The 21,967-nt window shown below is 44.5% G+C and overlaps 1 protein-coding gene across 2 annotated transcripts in view; it reads right to left on the reverse strand.

Moving 5' to 3' along the window:
- Positions 1-14,992, reverse strand: part of TAFA2 (TAFA chemokine like family member 2) — a 245,459-nt gene extending 230,467 nt beyond the window's left edge. For both annotated transcript variants that reach the window (XR_010992361.1, XM_068170397.1), the window contains exon 1: positions 14,226-14,992. The gene's annotated coding sequence lies outside the window, so the exon portion shown is untranslated. The remainder of the gene's footprint in view (positions 1-14,225) is intronic.
- Positions 14,993-21,967: the final 6,975 nt, after the last annotated feature.

The raw sequence follows: 21,967 nt of genomic DNA on the forward strand, positions 1-21,967 counted from the left end.
TTTTATTACACACAGATTCACAGAGCGAATTTCAGAGTATCTGCAACGGTGATGTGAAATGCTCAAGTTTCTTTTTGCTGACAGATCTAGGCCACCTGAGCAGGTTTTAAACTTCCTCCACCACCTCAGAGACCGAAATTAAAAAAATAGAGGTATGCAACACCCAGGCTGAAAGCTTTATAGTACTGAGAGAAACTCAAGACATGGAGTTAACCATGAAGTGATACCATGCTATTTTAATACCCAGCATTAACGACAGGGCTGCCAGCAGTTGCAAAATCTGCTATACCTCTGATGTGAGCTGTTGATAATATAGACTAATTTACATTAGTTTTCCAACTGTCAGAGAACTACTGAGATACAATCAGTTCATACTTTTTTTTTCCAGAATTGTTGTACTTATTGGGATTTAAATGTATGTTACATGCAAGTGGAAATATTAGGTAGAAATAGGAAGAATAAATATCTCTGTAGAGAGACAATAACTTACATAGAATTACATAGAATAAACCAGGTTGGAAGAGACCTTCAAGATCATTGCGTCCAACCCATCAACCAATCCAACCCACCTAAACAACTAACCCATGGCACCAACCACCCCAGCAAGTCTCCTCCTGAACACCTCCAATGATGGTGACTCCACCACCTCCCCAGGCAGCACATTCCAATGGGCAATCACTCTCTCTGTATAGAACTTCTTCCTAACATCCAACCTAAACCTCCCCTGGTGCAGCCTGAGACTGTGTCCTCTTGTTCTGCTACTGGCTGCCTGGGAGAAGAGACCATCATCCGCCTGTCTACAACCTCCCTTCAAGTAGTTGTAGAAAGTAATAAGGTCACCCCTGAGTCTCCTCTTCTCCAGGCTAAGCAATCCCAGCTCCTTCGGTCTCTCCTCATAGGGCTTGTGTTCCAAACCCCTCACCAACTTCGTTGCCCTTCTCTGGACACACTCCAGCAAGTCAACCTCCTTCCTAAACTGAGGGGGCCAGAACTGGACACAGTACTCGAGGTGCAGCCTAACCAGTGCAGTGTACAGGGGCAGAATGACCTCCCTGCTCCTGCTGGCCACACTGTTCCTGATGCAGGCCAGGATGCCATTGGCCCTCTTGGCTGCCTGGGCACACTGCAGGCTCATGTTCAGCCTACCATCAACCAGCACCCCCAGGTCCCTCTCTGCCTGGCTGCTCTCCAGCCACTCTGACCCCAGCCTGTAGCACTGCATGGGGTTGTTGTGGCCAATGTGCAGAACCCGGCACTTGGATGTGTTCAATCTCATGCCCTTGGACTCTGCCCATCTGTCCAGCCTGTCGAGGTCCCTCTGCAGAGCCTCTCTACCCTCCAGCAGATCAACTCCTGCCCCCAGCTTGGTATCATCAGCAAATTTACTGATGATGGACTCAATGCCCTCATCCAGATCATCAATATAGATGTTGAAGAGCACAGGGCCCAGCACTGATCCTTGGGGCACACCACTACTGACTGGCCGCCAGCTGGATGTGACACCATTCACCACCACTCTCTGGGCTCAGCCTCCAGCCAGTTCCTAACCCAGTGCAGTGTGCTCCCATCCAAGCCATGGGCTGACAGCTTGGCCAGGAGTTTGCTGTGGGGGACGGTGTCAAAGGCTTTGCTGAGGTGCAGGTAAGGACCTAAACTTAGCCACAATAGGTTGGGCGATAATTAGAGAAATGTTCTTTTCAGGTGCCAGATAAAGGTTAGACAGATCTTCTGGTCAGAACCAGAATATACATAGAAATTAAAAGAACTAGACAGCTAGAAATCACCTCCTCAAGAAGAAGGCCACAAATTATCAACAACTACTTGAGTTAAGACACTGAAAGAAAGACACAGAGAGACTGCAATATGCAACTCCAAACAGCTGTCACCACAGCATTAAATCATAGCTTGTTACTTTTGCCAATAAAATAGTAATGCTTACTTTGCATTGGGTTTATACAGACTTCTATCTCTTTGTTTGTCTAGAAGGAGGTTTGGGGAAATAAAAGATGTTTTGCTTTCAAAATGTGGCTTTGAATCATCTTAATCATTTACTAGTGAGAAATATTTTATTTCAGCTGACAGAATTAGGCCTACCACGTTACTATGCCAGGAAACCAGAAAAGATTGCGACCTGAAGCAGTGCTGAACCAGTAATTCCATCTTCAAGAGAATGAGTAGAGAAGTGAAGCTATCTGCTTAACTACTCACTCATCTGCATACTTAGCTATTTACTCCAAAGCGGTGCAAAGGTGTGTAAGGCACAAGTACATCAGGAACTTACAGTATCCAACAGAGCAGAGGCCCTGCCCATGGCAGGGGGGTTGGAACTAGATGATCCTTGAGGTCCCTTCTAACCTTAACAATTCTATGATTCCATGATTCTATGATTAAACCCCTCAGCCCAAATTACAAGTATTCTCCATAGCTCCCAAACCTCTAAGCATATTTTTCAATCATATGTATGTTGCACTCATTCTAAATCAGCATTTAACATCTACTGATTGAGAGGAAGAAAAATTTCCCCCCAGGAACATTTTCAATATTGCTCCCACAAAGTAACTGTGAGAACTATGTGTAAGCTTGTAATGGGGCCAGCACCCAGCCTAAACCACCACAAAGCTCCAATACACAACATGAATGAAGGAAGTCTATTAGAGACTTACTTTTACAACATCTTGAACATAAGGTTCAAAGATGAATGGCTAAGGCTTTTTTAAAATGCACATTTCTGCCTACTACCATAGCAAGGTCATGGACAAAATTTCCTTCTGTGAATCATTTCGGAGGTTGATCTCTTCTCCCAGGCAACCAGCACTAGAACAAGAGGACACAGTCTCAGGCTGCGCCTGGGGAGGTTTAGGCTGGGTGTTAGGAAGAAGTTCTACACAGAGAGTGATTGCCCATTGGAATGGGCTGCCCTTGGAGGCAGTGGAGTCACTGTCATTGGAGGTCTTCAGGAGGAGACTTGATGGGGTGCTTGGTGCCATGGGTTAGTTGATGGGTTGGATTAGTTGATGGGTTGGACATGATGATCTTGAAGGTCTCTTCCAACCTGGTCTGGTCTATTCTATTCTATTCTGTTCTGTTCTGTTCTGTTCTATTTCCATATTTTGCCAAAGTGGAACTCTTAAGTAGCAGAGAAAAAAATAAAAATGTTAGAATTGATGGAAAGGTAATTGGGATTCACCACAAGCAGAAAGAGACCAACATCCGCCTGTCTACAACTCCCCTTCAGGTAGTTGTAGACAGCAATAAGGTCACCTGTGAGACTCCTCTTCTCCAGGCTAAACAACCCCAGCTCCATCAGCCTCTCCTCATAGGGCTTGTGTTCCAAACCCCTCACCAACTTTGTTGCCCTTCTCTGGACACTTTCCAGCAACTCAACATCCTTCCTAAACTGAGGGGCCCAGAACTGGACACAGTACTCGAGGTGTGGCCTAACCAGTGCAGTGTCCAGGGGCAGAATGACCTCCCTGCTCCTGCTGGCCACACTGTTCTTGATGCAGGCCAGGATGCCATTGGCCCTCTCGGCTGCCTGGGCACACTGCAGGCTCATGTTCATCCTACCATCAACCAGCACCCCCAGGTCCCTCTCTGCCTGGCTGCTCTCCAGCCACTCTGACCCCAGCCTGTAGCACTGCATGGGGTTGTTGTGGCCAATGTGCAGAACCCGGCACTTGGATGTGTTCGATCTCATTTGTGTTTGTGCTTAAGTTTACTGGAAACAGTTTCTTAGGATGGCCAAAGAGCATCATTTACTTTTTCTTATGTAATCAAAGCAAAAATGAACTATTTATCCATCCATCTGTGTATCTTTCTTTTTTGTCATTCTGTGTTTTATTACAACAGCATATCCAGTAGCTTTATCTCTGTTACTGATGACAATGTGGTGTCTATTGGACTGCTACAATGGTCTCAAGGAGTTTCTAAATATAAATATATTCTAATGGGATAATCCCTAGAGCATGGATATGGAGAAATGCTACCTAAATAATGTCACTTCGATGGCAGAACTGGTTTCAAATTAATTGTCTCTCTCTAAAGCTACAATTATCAGGAATAATGCAGTCAGTCAGAAAAGATGAAGTTTAAAAGTGCATAATGTTTAATAGCTCATTAAATAGCAAATATATTGAAAATTTGGGAATCAGAATGACTTGCATTTAACTCAGAGCTAACTGGTGGGTCACGGCACATGAAGAGAGACTTGTGGCAGGAAAGCAATTTGGTAATGCTGACTGCAGTCTGCGTTTACTTGACATTCAGAAAGATCATATGACACCAATGCAGACGAGGTGAACAGTAAAAGAGAAAGAGAAGGGCAAGGAAAGCTTGGGGGAAAAGTTAGGTTATGAGTGGCTGGGAAGATGATGAGGAAGAGGAGAGTACAAGTGTCATTGCTGGGAATTCAGGTTTTAAGTGGAAATAGAACAAAGTGTTTTATTAAAAAGACTTGGTGCATTCATGCAGCTTTGGTGACAGCTGTGTCATCACTTTCCTCACGGAGGAAGTTCATGTAGAATTCATATAAATGAATAATTAGTAATGTTTAAATTTCTCTGCTGATAAGGAAACAAAGTAGCTTATGTAACCATTGCTCTGAGTATGGCTTCAAAAGCATATTTCACTTTTTAAAAGCACGAAGTGTACGTTCACCAGGTGTCAAACACACATGAACAACCCAACAGATCGAAGCAATGCCAGAGAAATTGTAAAGCATTTAAGAATAACTATACTGGTAAAAAAAACCTAAAAATACTAATTACACCACAGTCTCAAAGCCAAAGAAGCTCAAAACAACTGACCTAAGATTAAACTTTCTTCTGCTACATTTTCACACAAGCAGTGACGTCAACAATTACATGAGAGGACACAAACATGATCAGAATGGGAGAAGGCAGCTGTGCATTTGCATGGTCACAACCAGATGCATGCCACACCAGCCTGCACAAACATAAGGGCTAAAGCCTCTTAAAACCCCATACAGACATCTAAAAGCACAATGTGATGTATGAAGTACTGCAGCATTCTCAGATAAAGCACAAGCAGCTTAACAGGAGAAAAAAGTTACCCAGTTACATGCTTTTGTTTTGTTAGGTTTTGACCACAAGTTGATCAATGTAGTAAAACAAAATCTCAGACACAATCACTAAAAATACTTCTATCAATCTACCAGTTTTAGCTAGGACATTGTTAATTTCCTTAACAGTAGCTCATAAGGCGCTGTGGTTTGCATTTGTGACCTTGGAAGTGTCAGCACCCATGGATAGGGACATAACAAAGCAGGTACATGCCTGAAGGGACCATAGCCTATGGGTAAGGTCATGCTGGAACAGATACATTGCAGCCTATGAATGAGGCCACACCACAGCAAGTCCATCACTTAAAGGGTCTGTGGCCCATGGATGTCATCACACCAGAGCAGGTACGTCTCAAACTGACTGGAGCTGTGGATAAGTCCACAACATAGCAGGCATACGCTGAAGATACTGTGGTCTCTGGGAAAGTCCATGCTGGAGCAGGAGCACGGGGAGCAGTATATTGCAGTGTTAAACCTATGGCCTGATGCAAAGGGACCAGGGCTGGAGACTGTAACAGACATACGCTTAAACTGCTGTAACTCATTATTTGAGTTGCATGTTATAGGAACTACTACAGCACGAACCATCCCAACCAACAGAGGATGAGACTCACAAATAGTGCAATTACAGCAGTGACCCAAACTGAATTGGCTTTGGTGTCCAGTAACTCTACACCACACATTACTTCTACCCTGAGTGAGCACAGTAAACATAGAACCCAAGTCATGGACTAAATAAACTCAATTAACTTTTTATGGACATTATACAGGGGTGATCCATAAACTAAGGGAATGACACCTGTGTATAAATAAAAGGGCAGGAAGGGGAGAGGGATGGTTAATCAGGATGTATGGGATAGTCCAGGGTCTGTGCATGCAATAAATCATAGAATCATAGAATCAATAAGGTTGGAAAAGACCTCAAAGATCATCAAGTCTAACCTGTCACCCAACACCTCACAACTGCTAAACCATGGCTTCAAGTGCCACGTCCAATCCCTTTTAGAACATCTCCAGGGATGGTGACTCCACCACCTCCCTGGGCAGCCCATTCCAATGGACAACAACTCTCTCTGTGAAGAACTTTCTCCTCACCTCGAGCCTAAACTTCCCCTGGCACAGCTTGAGACTGCGTCCTCTTGATCTGGTGCTGGTTGCCTGGGAGAAGAGACCAACCCTTTCCTGGCTACAACCACCCTTCAGGTAGTTGTAGAGAGCAATAAGGTCTCCCCTGAGCCTCCTCTTCTCCAGGCTAAGCAACCCAGCTCCCTCAGCCTCTCCTCATAGGGCTTGTGCTCCAAACCCCTCACCAGCTTTGTTGCCCTTCTCTGTACTTTTCCAACCTGGTTAATTCTGTGATTCTGTTTCTCACCTTGCCCTACAAGTGACGAGATTAGAAGTGCAAGACAGCTGACTCCAACTGACCAAAGAGATATTCCATACCATACAACGTTGTGCTCAGCAATAAAAGATGAGGTGAAGGGTTAACAACTGAGTTAAGATGTTTGTCTTCCTAGGCATGTGTGATGGAGCCCTGCTTTCCTAGAGATGGCTGAACACCTACCTGCCAGTGGGAAGCAATGAATGAATTCCTTATTTTGCTTTGCTTGCTTGCACAGCTTTTGCTTTACCTATTAAACTGTCTTTATCTCAACCCACGAGTTTTCTCACTTTTGCCCTTCTGATTCTCTTCCCCATCCCACTGAGGGGGAGTGAGTGAGTAAGCAGCTGAATGGGGTTGAGCTGCCTATCAAGAGTGAAACCAGAACAATCAAACTGCAATGATTTTAAACAGAAAATCATAAAATCTTGTTTACATAAAGGAAAATAAATCTGCATGGGTGGGGGGGGAAAACAAACCACAAACACTGTCTAAGTCTGAAGCTCAACCAGAACCCAGCTTCAGAGTCTTTCTTTGAACATCCATTGCACAAATACCAACGTAATGCCTTGCTCAGGAAGGTTTGGACACTTTGGTAGTAATATGGCTTACAAATCCCCTTAACTACAGTGCAAGGGACATCCCTCATGTTTCTAGATGGAATAGAAAAAAGAAGGATCATATAATGAGAAGTGTCAGGAAGTGTTCGGCGTATTGGCTGATAGTATCGCATCTGAATTTATAGCACGTTACGTTAACATACAAATACAGTATTTCTTCTGTCTTGATTCCAGTAAGCTTATAAATCAGAATTTATCTCACTTTATTTGCTGCTGTTACCAGACCTCAAAATGAAACTCCCCATCTTAAGTATAGCTTCTTTGTTACAATACATAGATAAAATATTTTGAAGCTAAATAAACACAGGTAACACAGTCCAGAGAAAGTATTCTTCTGTGTTGTGATTCTGAAACAGATCTTTTTTTGCCCCTGCAATTAAACTGTAAACATGACCTCCTTTCTTGCAGAAATACTATAGTCTGATATACTTTGCCAGAAAGGCGTATTTTACTTTACTGCCACACCAGTAACATGACATTTGGAAACTTACATGACTGTAATTGCAGTAATAATAATAACAATAATAATAATAATAATAATAATAATAATAATAAACAACCAGCTTGGAAGAGACCTTCAAGATCATCATGTCTAACCCATCAAACAATCCAACCCACCTAAACAACTAAACCATGGTGCCAAGCACCCCATCAAGTCTCCTCCTGAAAACTTCCAATGATGGCGACTCCACCACCTCCCCAGGCAGCACATTCCAATGGGCAATCACTCTCTCTGTATAGAACTTCTTCCTAACATCCTGCCTAAACCTCCCCTGGCGCAGCCTGAGACTGTGTCCTCTTGTTCTGGTACTGGCTGCCTGGCAGAAGAGACCAACCCCTGCCTGTCTACAACCTCCCTTCAGGTAGCTGTAGAGAGCAATAAGGTCACCCCTGAGTCTCCTCTTCTCCAGGCTGAGCAACCCCAGCTCCCTCAGTCTCTCCTCATAGGGCTTGTGTTCCAAACCCCTCACCAACTTTGTTGCTCTTCTCTGGACTCGTTCCAGCAAGTCAACCTCCTTCCTAAACTGAGGGGCCCAGAACTGGACACAGTACTCGAGGTGCAGCCTAACCAGTGCAGTTAATACAGGCCAGCTACTTGTAGCATCTTTTTGAAATCTACCTGCCTTTATATAGCCTCTCTTCTGAATTTAAAGGACTGAACATTTACAAAAGGTGGAGGACTGCCAGGACATCAAAACAAAGCTCAAATCTTACATTTATATCCAGAACACAGATACAAACACAGTCATCTCAAGAGCACCCCACCTACATGCCTTCAACATGGATCGTTCTAAGGAGTCAGCAGTGTTTATTCAGGCTCTTTTCAGAAAAGTCTTCAAGCACATAATTAATTTGATTAGTCCCACAGAAGCCACACACTTACATCTGAAATGCCTTGGGTGATCAGACCTCAGGCTCTGCCTCTCTTTGCAGGTGCACATCCTGATTTTCATGGGTGGTGCCTTTTGCAAGGTGTATGCTTCTACAGCAACAACTGTACTAAGACTACTGACACATTGTAGATAAACCATGAGACAAACTCCAGATGGTACTGACTCTCATCCCCTACTGGAGAAGATCCAAATTTCAGTTTCCTATGTACAAATGGCACAGAAAGACATTACCTCTCCTCAAAATCATCACACCGTTCTGTGTTACTTTGCAGTGCCTTTAAATGCAATGAAACAACAGCCAACAACAAGTTGTTGTTGAGCCTAAAACTCAAAAGGCCAAAGAGGTATCTTAAGCAGAAACAAACACTGAAAAGGTCTCAGCTAAAAGTGGATCTGGAGCACACAGTTGAAACACAATGCTCACAGATCTCCCACTTGCATGATCACAAGGCAGAAGGCACCTAGTCTGAGAACATGTATCAGAGCCTTTTGGTCAAGTCCTCTCATATGTGTAGTTTCACATGGTGAGGGAGAAGCCACAGGAAGACTGGAACCAGGAAAAGTGTGCTGTGTAAACATGTTCAGATGAACATGAGAAGCCATCTGGTGACTCAAGGGCTGCACCATACCTTCTCCCTAATTCCATGACACAACATGTTGGACAGAGATGAGTAGAGAGCCATGTACTGCCTAACAAACTAGTTTGTGGCAAGACGGACAAGAGGCCACAGCTCTGCCTTATCAATATATGATGCAGAAACTGCAGTAGAGGAGTGTAGAAAACACGACATAGGAGTAAATATTGTGAATGTGAGTCCAGAAGCTCATCTTCAAATAGTGGATGTTAACAATGCAACAGAGGTGAGAAATCTTCCACACAAAGAGAAGCTGGCATACAACCAAAGTAAAAACTCAGTTATCTATTTCAAATATGTTTCACACTTACCAACCCATTACTTATTATTCTGCTATTTATACAGTCAAATAGGTTTCTTGAACTGTACTCACACATTTATTTACTGTTGATGTCTGGCAATCTACAGCACCTTATGCAGCCCTAGTTCCAATTTGTAATTTAAGCACAGAAAATTACCAGACATCCATGAGTCTTAGAAACCTCTGTGTGCTTTCACCTCTGTGCTGCCCTGTACTGTGGCTCTCCCCTTGGCATTGTTAAAGGGATACTCACAGTAGAGACAGCTGTATACAATGCTGTCCCGGTGCCAAGAGACCTCTGGTCAAGTTTCATATTACAAGATCACCAAGATGTGAAATAAGGTTACTGGAAAATGTAAGCTATTAACATAGCAGAGATTATGAGGTTTGGTAAGCTTTAAATGAGGGAAAAGAAACTATTTCCCACTTTTTACACATGCAATTGTACAAGTAATCTTTCTATATTGCAAAAGATACAGGACCCACTCCTGTAAGAGCTTGCTCACAGAAAGACTAAGGATCAAACCCATACATAGCATTTTCTGCTGCTACTTCCAGCAATAGCTACAGCTACAACACACCCCAAAAATCAGTGTCCCAATGCATCCAACCAGGAAAAAAAAAAAGCTAAGAATGTTTTTTAAAGTGACTTTGTCCCATTTTATGTAAGGATGTGGTGTCCTGACATAACTAGTACTGTAAAGCACAATGTCTGCTTTGATCCCTGCTACCTCCAAAGCATTTTTCAAAACACAATGAATGAAACAAGCTCTATTAAATAAATGCCTTGAACTGTTTATCCTAAAAATGTGATGGTTCTGCACGAGCAGTATGAAAAATTAAGGGGCCATTATTATTTTTGCTCATCTTTTGATAAATAACTGACTACCTATGATAAGCAGGAAGGGCTGGTGAGAATGTATACAGAATCAAAGCACAACATTCACTGTTTTCTCAAGTTCAACCAAGAGCAAAAGGAGAAATGAATCACCTTATAGTTGATGTTTCCACTTTTATTCTGATGTCTGGTGAGTTCTATAAACCTAAACAGTTATGAGGAGGAGTATTTTAAGTATGTATTAGCAGTTTACAAAACCCAATCACTGGGCCAAACTTCCTGTTGGAATAACTCCTCTGTTTTTTATGAAGTATCATAATATCAGTCAGGGTTGGAAGGGGCCACAAGGATCAGCTAGTTCCAACGCCCCTGCCATGGGCAGGGACACCCCACACTAGATCAGGCTGGCCAGAGCCTCGTCCAGCCTGCTCTTAAACACCTCCAGGGACAGGGCCTCAACCCTCCAACCCCCATATTTGAAGTATTTCAGATATGAAGATGTGCACTTGCAATATCACAGAATCACAGAATGTTAGAGGTTGGAAGGGACCTCGAGAGATCATCGAGTCCAACCCCTCTGCCAAAAGCAGGCTCACCTAGGGCAGTCTGCACAGGAATGCATCCAGGCAGGTGATTCTGTGAATCTCAGTATACAATGCAAACATTTTCTCATCCTTAAAAAAAAAAAAATAAGAATCCTTTTAAAGTACACATTTAAAATTAGTGATCTAAGGATAATAGAGCAAATCTCCAGCTGGTTTAAAATGTCAGAGCTTCAAATACTCCAATGGAGCAATGGAACTCTGCATCAGTTGGGGATGCCCCTCTTAACACATAAAAATGGTCATGAACCCAGGCAGGTCACTATTCAGCTCTGCTGCCACAGAACCCTTTTGTTATATTCATCCAAAGACAAATTTTGCTTAAACACCTTTCAAATTGAGCATTTCAAAAGGTAAACAGAAAAATGCACTTTCATGTGCTATGGCTACCTGAACTATCTGGAGCTGTAGTAGAAAATCGATGAAAGACATTTAAATGAGATGTTTAAATATAGACTGCAAATATGAGACTGAACATTAATTAGATTTGCAGTGTCTTCTCTTGCTTTAGCCTCTGCATCATCATGCAGGCTTTGTTTACTTTCTTTGTTTGATGACGTTTGACTAATAAATACATTGATGAATTGCATCAGTAAATGTCGTCCATCTATCACAAAAATAGGACATATTCAGTGTTTCTGGCACACTGATGCCAAAGGATTTTTGTTTGTTTGTTTGTTTGTTTGTTTGAACTTTTACTACTTAACAAAGGAAATGAGACTGCTTTGCTGCATAAACTTCCTGATTTTTGTTTTCATTTTCAGTGAACAAACAGCTGCAGAATAAGGTGACTTAATGAAGCATTTCTAATAAAATACTGCACGAGTTGAAACAGGGATATGGAACTGTTTGCTCACTGTTCATTTTATTATGCAGAATAATTTTTCAAGATGGTGATAACATTTTTGAGTAGATGAGTATGAGATAATGTGAACTTCTACCATCCCAAGTCAGTGGTTTCCTTTACTGTGGCAACTAGTTAGCATTGCTCTGTTACTTATAAGTAAACCATACAAGACAATAAATGCAACATACTTCTAATAGACTATTTAGACTTTACACAGGCTGATAAGCAGCAACACAGCCAACAACAAATTTCAAGTGTGAAGACACTCAGATCTGAGCATTCCCATGGTATGTTTTGCTCACCAAAAACATACAGTCTGCATTTGTAAAGATGTCCTTTATCAAGTCTGTCATCGCCTGCGATGAAAGTTCTTGGCTGTTACACGCTTCTCTGTCACCACAATTCAGTGTAAAATATTATTTGCTGTATGTAAATCTAGACAGAGTTCAATGAATTGTCACTTTGTAACCTGCCAGTAAAGCTGCCACCAATATACAGCTGTAGATACATCTATTTATTTCCATGCAGAAAAAGTTGTTCAGGTATTCCCTACTAAAATTATCAAGTGCATCCCAAGCATCTACACATAAAGCTGAGCTCTCTCATATCATAGAAATGGACAGGTAAAAATGTTACCCCGTATGTCCAGTATGACAAAGACACAGATAGATTAGTCACCACTCTCTAATTAAAACAGCATGACAGAAATCGAGATTTCATCTCAGTCACCCACTACCAGCAGTATATCTAAAATTAACCCCACATTTCTGATGTGGGGCTATGCTCAAACAACATGTGGAACCATGGACAGTAGTCCTGATTTGCTATCAACTAACTGATCAAAGCTTTCCACTGAAATTAGGACACTTTGGTGGCTTACATTTGTAAGAATAACAGTACTGTAGTTTTGGACATCCTCAGTTCATAAAACAGAAAACCACATAGCTTTCAATATTTCCCCAGCAGTTTCAGCTCTCAGAAATGCTAATACCGAAACACAGCTTTAATTACTTTACTACTGTTAACTACGCACTCACAAAACAATTTAGGCATCAGTAGGCATCAGACTGCCCAGTTACTGTGAAAAAGTGAAAGAAAAATGTAGCCTTTATCACCTCTATAAAAATGCCTTAGTATGCTCTTTCCCAACTTTTGCTAAGCTATATTCCTATTACTACTGAACTATTTTTTCCAGAGTTTATCCTACCCTACAGAAAAGACTCTTATCTATTTGACTTAAATAGACTTCACTTAGATAAGCCCACGAAGTAGCTTTAAAGTGTTAAATACATGGCAATCTGAATGCTAATGTCTGGAACTAGTTGGTAAGAAGGAGAAACCAGATAACAATTATCATTTAGTCAATAGTAATTTAAATTTATCCACTGCTGTGCAAAGACCCGAAGACCCTGAACACTTTACAGGGCTTTCAGGGAAAGGGGTTGAGTATGTTTATTATTTAAACTGACAGTTCTGCATGAAACAAAGCACGGTCCTTTAAATACTGAGACAGTGCCTACTGGGGGGGTTGTGATAGAAGTGAGGTACCCTTAAAAAAATACTGATGATCTCAAAACTAAGTAAAAAAAAAGCTGGAAAGAGACAACTTTAACTACACATATAATTTTAAATGCTTCAAGCAATTATTTTAAGACCCCATAAGCATGAAACATGTAGAAGAAACATGCATGGCAACTTCTAACAGGGCAGTGCGAGCTATTGCTCATTATTCTTTGCAGAGATAACCTGGTGCCCGGTCCTACGGCTCCACGGAACAGGGCAGGTTATTTTGAAACTCTCTCTTGCAAAGCTGTAAATGGGGTGAAATAAGGGAAAAGCTTTCTCACTGTAGCATACAGAACCTGCAACAGATTTTAGTAGGTGAATGCGTCCGTTGAAATGCAAAGGAAGCAACGTGGATGGACAAGATACGTTTCATACTATGCACACCACAACTTGCGGAGTGTTACACACGGAAAGAACTGAAACCATCACTGCCTCTTTATAGCTCTCTATTTAAAAGGATTGACAAAAGGACTCCTCGCTCTTTTAGCCGATCTCTGGAGGCGACCGATAAAGCGTCCGGGCTCCAATGCAGACTAAAGCCCCAAGTGCCCGGAGGTGCTGCGAGTTAGCGGCCACTGTTCCTATACCAGCAGGCAGGCTGAAAAACGAGCGGGTCCCCCTAAACCGCTGAAGTGTTCCTTTGAATAAAATCACTTAAAATTAAAAGGAAATTTTGAAAGATAATTTTTTAAAAGCCTTGCAGATCCCCGGGAGCGGGGCAGGAGCAGGAAAGGCAGCGAAAACACCTGCCCCTCACGCACGGCTTTCTACAACTTTTGAGCAGCGAGAGCGGCAGCCCGCAGCAGCCTCCTTCACACACTCAGCGCCCGGCCAGCCGCGGCCGCTTTCCGCTCACCGGCCCGCGGGATCTCCGCCAGCCGCAGAGGGCATCTCCCGGCCCCGCAACCAGCGCCGAGACAAACACACAGACACAAGCCCTTAGAGCCCTCCAAGCACCTACCTGCAGCCCTGCTTCCTGCGGGAAACACCTAGCGATCGGCCGCCTCCCGTCGGGGGGGAGCTCCGGCCTCACCGCCCAGGCATCGCCGGTAAACGCCCCGCGCCCCGCCAGCGCCCGGGGACATGGAGCGGCTCCTCTCGACTCGGCCGGGCTGTGGCAGGCAGCCGTCCCGCCGGGATCCGGATCTGCCCCCGCCTCTTTTGAAATATACCAGGAATCCGGCTAAGAGATGCTAGAGGAAGGATGAAGCAAGTGGAAAGGGTGGGAAGACTTAAAGTGTTTCTCGCACACGATTTTAGAGTATCAATCAAAATAAAAGAGGACTAAGTACGGATTAGCTATGAGAAAAGCGAAGGGTGCGGAAGTCCTGCAGCCCTGTGCGGCTCTGGCCCTCCCGCCAGCTGCGTGCGGTCCCGATTCAGCCCCGCCGGCAAAGGGAGAAAAGCCGTCGCGTCCTGCAGCAATCCCTCCGTTAAAGCATCGCTGATTGGTTTGCCTTTCGCACACAGCACGACGTCCTCCTCTCGCTGCCTTCTTCTCCCTCTTGGGAAAACTAATAGGAGAGTAAGAGCTTCACCTTCAGAAACAGCAGCACCCGCTCCCAGCCTGCGCGCAGCGCTCCGCGGCGGGGCGAGCAAAGGCAGCTCCACGCGCACCCTGCGCGGGAGGAGGGAAGGACGCCCTTCTCCTCCCCGGCGCTTATCTGCCTCCTCGCTGCTCTCCTCCTAGCCCCTTTACGAGGCAGCAGGTCCCCGCGGCCGCAGCACTGTCTGAATGAGGAGCGGGGCTCCGCCAGCAGCCCCACGCACACCGGGGCTGGGCCGCCTCCCGCCCAGCCCGCCCCCGCGGCACAGCGCAGCGCAGCGCAGCGCAGCTCTCCCCTCCCTCCCTCTTTCCCTCCCTCCTCTCCGCTTCCCTCCCAAGCGGCTAGGCGAGGGGTTCGAAGTTTTCGCACAGACACACGTGGCCGCGGCGAGGAGATCTGCGCTGCGGACACTGGGCGGCCCTGCCGCCGCTCTCTCGGGACCTCCTTTCCCCCGCGGCGTCAAACTGGGCAGCGTGCGGGGAGGGATGGAGGGAGGGACGGAGCCGCCAAGCCGGGTCGAGAAGCTACGCCGGGGCAGCGGGGTTGGGGCCGCCGCGGCTGGAGCAGGGGCAGGGGCAGGAGGGAGGTGGCGGCGCTGCACACAAAAGCTGGACTGTGTCTCCCTCCAGAGGGAGAAGGGTGTCACGCACTGTGGCTCCAGTGAAGGAACAGCCGCGGCCTCAGCAAAGCCCTTCTTTCCCGAGAGGTGCCCCCAATGGTGGGATGGCAGCTTTTGGTCCAAGGAGGTAGGAGAAACGTGGTACGTGTCGGATCCTGGGGACCTCATCTTCCTCCGCTTTAAAGACAGATTGTGGGTCGCAGTAGTCTGGCACAGCTGTTGATTAATAGAGGGAAATGTTGATGGGCAAGGATAAATTAAATTGTAGCTTGCTGATTTATTTCAGTGTGATTTGTGCTATTTGAAATGGGAGGCAGAAAAGAGATGGGGAGGAAGCCAAAGGCAAGAAAGGGCCCTCATTCATTACAGTAATACCAAACAGTTAAACTCTCAGTTTTCTCCTAGAATTCTTTCCTATTCCTAGATTAAATGGGGATGAATACATGCAGCATTTAAAAGTACTGAGGTACTGAATTGTTTGTTGCCTATTCTTAGTTTCTACCATCTAGTATAACAGCAAGTTTTCTGATAGTAAGCTTTTCTTGAGTCCTTAACTGTCATCGCATCCTAACCAAGTTGATAGCTCTGTGAGAAACCAAAGCGGGAAGTGAAACATTTCCTCGGTTGTTAATGTTCATGCTAGAGTTCCTACATGCAAGTAATGATCTGTAAAGTGGTTGAATCACTTTTTTTCAACGCAAATACAGACCTAAAGGCCCATGCAGTTGAAAAGAAAAAAAGAAAAAGAAAGAAAAAATAAGAAGAAGAAGAAAGGAAAGGAAAGGGAAAAGGGAAAAGGGAAAGGAAAAGGGAAAAGAAAAGAAAAGAAAAGAAAAGAAAAGAGGAAAAAAAAAAGCAAAGGGGAGGGCAAAAAGAGAAGGCTTCGTGCACACACAGTGATGCAGCTGTAGAATGAAATACAAAGAAGCTGGTACAGAAAGGGCAAGTTAACAGTAGCCTGTGGTGCATTTGTCACAATTGCTGTTGCAGCAAGCACTGCAGTATACATGTGTATGCCTGGATGTGGACTGCAGCCAAATTAAAAGGCTGCAGGTTGTAGAGACAAATGTGGTCTTATCTCATTGACTGGATGCTGATGCAATAATATCACAATTTCCCTAGTCTGTAACTGTGTTTCTGCATTTGCAGATGGTTAAAAATAACACAGAGGGAACTGAAACAATCAAGACCATGCTGCTATCAGCAGGGTAATTTCAGTGCACTGAGATGGACTTAAGTGGTTGGATAATCCTGCTCCACCAAGGCAAACTGACCAGGGATCCTGAATACATACTGGAATGGGTAACCTTTCCCGTTGCATGGGTCACTGTATCACAAGTATTGTTCCTGGATTAAAAGCAGTCAAAGCACATTAAAAATGTAATTACAGTTGCTAAAATGCAACTACGTTAGGTGTTTCACTTTAGACATAACAAACACCTTGCAATTATAAGAGCACGTATACCTATATTAGCTGCATATATCATTACACTCAAGTTGACTCTGTGTTGCAAGACCAGAGGATACTTGATAGTTTCATATCAGTGCCCTGCTGTTACAAAAATGAGCTGAACTCATCTGAAGCCACAGAACTGTTATCACTTGGCTCAGAAAATACAAGTGAATCACATGCAAACAACAGAAGAAGCAGCAGTAGACAAAGCAATAGCAAAACTTACCTGGTTTGAAACCCAAGACTTTTGTCTGTGCAAGTCTTGGAAAACGCGAGCATCGCTTGTGTGTTGCGCGATGCTGCTGTGTGATCAATCATTCCAGGTTCCTTTACACAGCACCTGAAAATCTGAACCAATCTGCCTGGAGAAGAGGAGGCTTAGGGGTGACCTCATTGCCCTCTACAACTACCTGAGAGGTGGTTGTAGCCGGGAAGGGGTTGGCCTCTTCTCCCAGGCAACCAGCACCAGAACAAGGGGACACAGTCTCAAGCTGCACCAGGGGAGGTTTAGACTCGAGGTGAGGAGGAAGTTCTTCACCGAGCGAGTCATTCATCATTGGAACGGGTTGCCCAGGGAGGTGGTGGAGTCACCATCCCTGGAGGCGTTCAAGGGGAGATTGGACGTGGCACTTGGTGCCATGGTCTAGTCATGGGGTCTGTGTTGATAGGTTGGACTTGATGATCCTCGAGGTCCTTTCCAACCTAAGTTATACTGTGATACTGTGATCTGCTAGTTGTGTCACAGCTAGCAAAAAGATATGCTTTCAGGAAACTTCTCTCATGTTTTCACAGTATGGCCAACACTCCTGTGACAAACTCAAGTGAGCCACTGCGCCTATATACTACACCTGGTTTTACAGATGCTTACTCAATAAACTTCATTATTTAGAATAAACCAAACCAGGTTGGAAGAGACCTTCAAGATCATCGCGTCCAACCCATCAACCAATCCAACCCACCCAAACAGCTAACCCATGTCACCAAGTACCCCATCAAGTCTCCTCCTGAACACCTCCAATGACAGCGACTCCACCACCTCCCTGGGCAGCCCATTCCAATGGGCAATCACTCTCTCTGTATAGAACTTCTTCCTAATATCCAACCTGAGTAATAAGTCTGAGTAATAAGTCTGGGTCATCTCCAAAGGTGCCTTTGCACATGCACAAAAGATGAGTTTATCATTTTCTGAAGCATCAGATTGGCAGTCTTTGTCCTGTACTACCTATATTTATGTCTTTCTGACTGAAAAATTGCCAGCTGAATACTGTGGCCTTACAACACAATACAGTTACAAACCACAATTATTATATCAATGTTCTCTCTTTATTCCTTCAGCTTGTTTATTTGTAGTTAGTGTCACAATTGCCTACTTTTCATCATTTATAGGGCTCTTCCACACTCTAAAAGAAGAGCATGAAGTATGAAAATGAGCACTGCCTATCGTAACAGCTACAATGTTCAGAACAACTTCATCATTGCCACTTCAAGGTGCACTGCAGAGAGAAAAAATAGCCACCACAAAAAAACCACCCTCAATATAAAAACTTGTTTCTGAATAGTCACATATATGTGCATCTGGGGTGTAACTTTTTCAAAACACTGGGTTTTATTCAGAGCATGCATGCTGGGGGTTGGACTTGATGATCTCCAGAGGTCCCTTCCAACCCCTAACATCCTGTAATGTTCTGAGCTGCTAAATAGAGAAAAACAACATTGGTGGTTTGGTAGCCACATGGAGATTTTATCTCTAAGAATAGTATCATAGTATCATAGTATCAGTCAGGGTTGGAAGGGACCACAAGGATCATCTAGTTCCAACCCCCCTGCCATGGCCAGGGACACCCCACACTACATCAGCCTGGCCAGACCCTCATCCAACCTGGGCTTAAACACCTCCAGGGACAGAGCCTCAACCACCTCCTTGGACAACCCATTCCAGGGCTTCACCACTCTCATGGTGAAGAACCTCCTCCTCACATCCAGCCTGAATCTCCCCACCTCCAGCTTCATTCCATTCCCCCTAGTCCTATCACTACCTGAGATCCTGAGCAGTCCCTCCCCAGCCTTCCTGTAGGCCCCCTTCAGATACTGGAAGGCCACAATTAGGTCACCTCGGAGCCTTCTCTTCTCCACACTGAACAGCCCCAACTCCTTCAGTCTGTCCTCATAGGAGAGGTACTCCAGCCCTCTGATCATCCTTGTGGCCCTTCTCTGGACACCTTCCAGCACCTCCACATCCCTCTTGTAATAGGGGCTCCAGAACTGGACGCAGTACTCCAGGTGGGGTCTCACCAGAGCTGAGTAGAGGGGGAGGATCACCTCCCTCGACCTGCTGGCCACACTTCTCCTGATGCAGCCCAGTATTTGATTGGTTTTGTGGGCTGCAAGTGCACATTGAGAGCTCATGTTGAGCTTCTTGTCTACCAGCACCCCCAAGTCTCTCTCCTCAGGGCTGCTTTCCAGCCAGTCACTGCACACCAATGTCTACCAACAGTTTTGCTTCTAGTACGTCACTGTGCCACTAACTTAAAGTAACCAAAAGTAGCAGCTGTGGCCATGTTGTTCAGTTTAGCAGCTGGGAAATATTGGAATTATGACTGATCTTTCAAAGCTTCCACATAAAATAGGAAAGCTGACTGCAAAAAAAATACCAGAAGCAACCATTCTTTCTTTTCTGCAGCACGTGATACAGATAAACACTATGATTTATTTTTTCTTTCTTATGACTTAAAAGCATTCTCCTAAGATATGAAATTACATGGGTTGCTAAACATGAATGCTGCTTGTAGAGCAATGACATCTGCCAGGATGAAAAAAACCAAATAGACACATGTACATATTCAATGTTATGTTAGGAGCAAAAATTAGCTGGTTTTATTTAAGAGGAGAGAAAGACAGAAATCAGAGGGGGGAAAATGAGGAGGAGAAAAAAAAACAAAGGTTGAAAGGGATCTTTGATGGTCTGGTTGGGCAGAGGATGCCAACCCCCGTCATGGGCTGGCTGACTTCAAAGTCAGATCAGGTTGCTTAGGTCTGTGTCCTGCAATTTCAACTATCTCCAAGGACAAAGATTGTACCTACCTGGGACCTCCCTGGTCCTTTTCCAGCATTTGACCACCCTTATCATGAAGGATTTTTTTTGCCTTGCAACCAAACAAAATCTCTCAGAATTTAACTTTTTGTGTCAATTGCCTCTCACCTTTTGCTGTGCACTTCTAAGAAGGCTCTGGCTCCATCTTCTTTGTAACCATCCATAAGTGGTTGAATACAGCAGTTAGATCTCCCTTTTGCCTTCTCAAAGGGTCTGAACAAACACAGCTTTCACTATTCTTGTATGCTGTGCCCTCACCACTGCTAGGACACACTGCTGACCCATGTTCATCTTGTCCATCAGCATCTACAGGAATTTTTCTTGCAAAGACATTTATTTTCTAGTCAGTGCCAAACTTGTCCTGTTGCATGGGGTCATTCTGTCCCTGGTACTGGACTTAGGTTTGTCTTTGTTGAACTTCATGGAATTTCTGAGAGCTCATGTCTCCACCCTGCTTTGATCCTTCTGAATGGCAGATTTGTCCTCCAGTGTATTGACTGCTCCCCACATTTTGATGTTACCTGTCACTGTCATCTAGATTGTTGGTTAAGACTGTAAGCAGTATGGGCTCCAGTAGTGAACACTGGAGAATGCCACCAATGACCAGCCACTGCTTTTTAAGCCTCACATTTCAACCAGTTTGTACCCAGTTTGTAAAGTACTCATCCACAGCATATCTGCCAAGTTTGGGTACAAGGATGTTCACAGGATCACGTGGTCACAGGATCACAGGATATTAGGAGTTGGAAGGGACCTCCAGAGATCCTCTAGTCCAAACCCCTGCCAGAGCAGGACCATAGAATCTAGCACAGGTTGCAGAGGAACACATCCAGATGGGTCCTGAAAGTCTCCAGAGAAGGAGACTCCACAACCTCTCTGGGCAGCCTGTTCCAGTACTCCATAACCCTCACAGTGAAGAAGTTCATCCTCATGTTGAGGTGGAACCTCCTGTGCTGTCGTTTATATCCATTATCCCTTGTCCTATTGCAGGGTGCAATTGAGAAGATCCTGTCCCCTCCCTCTTGACACCCAGCCCTCAGATATTTATAAACATTTAGCAAATGTTATGGTGACCACTTCAAAAGCCTACCTAAAGTCAAAATAAACAATACCCTCTGCTCTCCCTTTCCCCACACAGCCAGTCATTTCATTGTGGAAGGCACACCAGGTTGATCAGGCAGAATTTGCCTTTAGAAAATCTGTATTGACTATTCCAAATCACCTTCATGTCTTTCACGTGTCTGGAAATTACTTAGGATAATTTTCTCCATAATCTTGCAGTACACTGACCTGTAGTGTCCCCCCCCTTATGTTCTTTCTGCATTGGAAGCCCTACAGTGCCAGGACACAGCTTCTGAGTTTTGCTCAGCACATACCAAGAAGCTAGGTGGTTCAGTGTTTTGTGCTGTGGTTCCTAAATTCAGTTTGGAACCTAAGCTGTGATACATGTGAAAAGCAAGAAAACACCAGATAAATGCATGCCTGTGAGAGACTAATAAGTTTGTCTCTCTTGGTGTACTCAACAAAGATAAAATCACTTGCTGTTTGCCCAGACAATATGTATTGGGCAGAGCCACTAAGGACTCTTGGAAGGTGCAAAGATAACATTGCTCACTGGGCCACAGCTGGCCTACAACAATGACCCAGCCCAATCTCCACCCATCAAGTACCCTGGGCAGGGTGATGTGTAAGGAAGGATTATTTCCTGCCCCTGGAATTCCTGAGGGACAATATTTGAATGCATACCTAAGGACTAAAAACTGTATAAAAGACTGGAGCAACTACTGGGTTGTAGAGAGAAACAGGAGAGAGAAACAGAGGAGAAAAATGGGGAGAAGCCTCAGCACCGTTCCTGCACCACCCCAACATCTCCCCAGATGACCACAGCTCTTCTCCAGCCAAAGCCTCAGCACCCTTTCTCTACATACCCAGGCTGCCCAGAGGAGCCTCAGCACCATTCCTGTACCAACCCAACATCCCCCCAGAGGATCAC

This window comes from Melanerpes formicivorus, unplaced genomic scaffold (genome assembly GCF_026170545.1).
Source record: "Melanerpes formicivorus ecotype bairdi unplaced genomic scaffold, bMelFor1.0.p_v2 SCAF_3, whole genome shotgun sequence".
Classification (NCBI taxonomy): Eukaryota; Metazoa; Chordata; class Aves; order Piciformes; family Picidae; genus Melanerpes; species Melanerpes formicivorus.